Consider the following 2,141-nt stretch of genomic DNA (forward strand, 5'->3'; position numbering starts at 1 on the left):
TTCAGTTCTAGTTCAGTTCTAGTTCAGTTCTAGTTCAGTTCTAGTTCAATTCTAGTTCTGTTCTGGTTCAATTCTAGTTCTGTTCTAGTTCTGTTCTAGTTCTGTTCTAGTTCTGTTCTTGTTCTGTTCTAGTTCTGTTCTAGTTCAGTTCTAGTTCTGTTCTAGTTCTGTTCTAGTTCCTAGTTCTGTTCTAGTTCTGTTCTAGTTCTGTTCTAGTTTAGTTCAAGTTCAGTCCTAGTTCAGTTCTAGTTCAGTTCTTGTTCAGTTCTAGTTCAGTCCTAGTTCAGTTCTAGTTCAGTTATGTTCTTGTTCTGTTCTAGTTCAGTTCTAGTTGACAAAGACAAAATTATAAAACAATCTTGTTTGTTAAGTATAAAACAAATTTTAAAATCAGTTCGAACAAAAATAATTTAAATAAAAAGAAAGCATCTTTGCCCTCCCATTAAAATTTAAGAAATTGTTCTTCTTTTCGTATTTTTGCAAATGATTCATTTAATTTTTATTGTTTTATAAAACAATAATAGTATTTGTTTCAAAACTCAAAAAAAAAACGGCTGCAGACACAATAATAAAAACGAAACGAAAACAAAAAGGTCATTTAATCTACAAATTATTTAAACATTAAAGAAAAATTAATAAAAACAACGCAAACGAAAAAGAATCTGATAAACATTAAAAATCTGGACCTTTAAACAGCTTATCAGTTCAAAAAATTAACACAGACTTGTCTATCACACATGTTTAATATCATCTCTAAGTTTTCAAAACATAATTCCTATTGCTGCCACTGCCTATAAATCACAGCATTTATTTTTTTATTAAAAATCTATAGCAAAAGTCAGTTTAAAGTCAATTTTATACAAAATTTATTAGATTTCGAAATCTCTATGCAATAGAAATGATTTCCCCTAGTAACATGCGAAAAAAAACCCGGTAATATTATATTGATTATTATAAATTTATAAAAATGATTTTACTGTAAAGCCACCTTTTGTGTTTAATAAATATAAAATATTGATAAGGGAATCTTGAAATTATTTTCTTTTAAATACAAAGGAAATTATTATAAAAAAATATGAAATATTTATGTATACAGATGATGAATAACAACAATAATGTAGGTCATTATAAAATGAAATAAAATGTTATTTTTAAATACAATGATTATGAATATAGATGTAAGCATTACAAGCCTAATAAGACACATAAAATGTGAATAGAGTCTTAAAAATTTTAAAAATATTCCACTGATAGGAAGTCAAGTTTTCTAATATTATATGTAATTACTTTTGTGACATTCAATATCCTTGAAATATAATTTGTTTGATTTTTATAAAAACTAAACTGAACTAAACTAGAACTCAACTAGAACCGAACTAGAATTGAACTAGAACTGAATTACAACTGAACTAGAACAGAACTAGCACAGAACTAGAACTAAACTAGAACTGAACTAAAACAGAACTAGAAATGAACTAGAATTGAATTAGAACAGAACTAGAACAGAACTACAACAGAACTAGAATAAAACTACAACAGAACTAGAACACAACTAGAATAGAACTAGAACAGAATTAGAACAGAACAGAACTGGAACAGAACTAGAACAGAACTAGAACAGAACTAGAACAGAACTAGAACAGAACTAGAACAGAACTAGAACAGAACTAGAACAGAACTAGAACTAGAACAGAACTAGAACAGAACTAGAACAGAACTAGAACAGAACTAGAACAGAACTAGAACAGAACTAGAACAGAACTAGAACAGAACTAGAACAGAACTAGAACAGAACAAGAACAGAACTAGAACAGAACTAGAACAGAACTATAACAGAACTAGAACAGAAATAGAACCAGAACTTAAATAGATCTGAACTAGAACAGAACTAGAACAGAGCAAGAACAAAACAAGAACAAATTTAAAACAGAACTAGACTTGAATTAGAACTGATCTAGAACAGAACTAGAACTTAGATCTCAACTAGAACATAACTAGAACTTAAATAGATCTGAACTAGAACTTAAATAAATCTGAACTAGAACAGAACTAGAACAAAACTAGAACAGAACTAGAACAGAACTAGAACAGAACTAGAACAGAACTAGAACAGAACTAGAACAGAACTAGAACAGAACTAG

At 28.5% G+C, this 2,141-nt stretch overlaps 1 protein-coding gene across 1 annotated transcript in view; it reads left to right on the plus strand.

The window, feature by feature from the left end:
* The window catches only part of LOC111683379 (signal transducer and activator of transcription B-like), a 158,485-nt gene that overhangs the window by 141,733 nt on the left and 14,611 nt on the right, over positions 1-2,141 (plus strand). The gene's annotated exons all lie outside the window — the stretch shown is intronic.

The sequence above is a fragment of the Lucilia cuprina genome, chromosome 5 (genome assembly GCF_022045245.1).
Source record: "Lucilia cuprina isolate Lc7/37 chromosome 5, ASM2204524v1, whole genome shotgun sequence".
Lineage (NCBI taxonomy): Eukaryota > Metazoa > Arthropoda > Insecta > Diptera > Calliphoridae > Lucilia > Lucilia cuprina.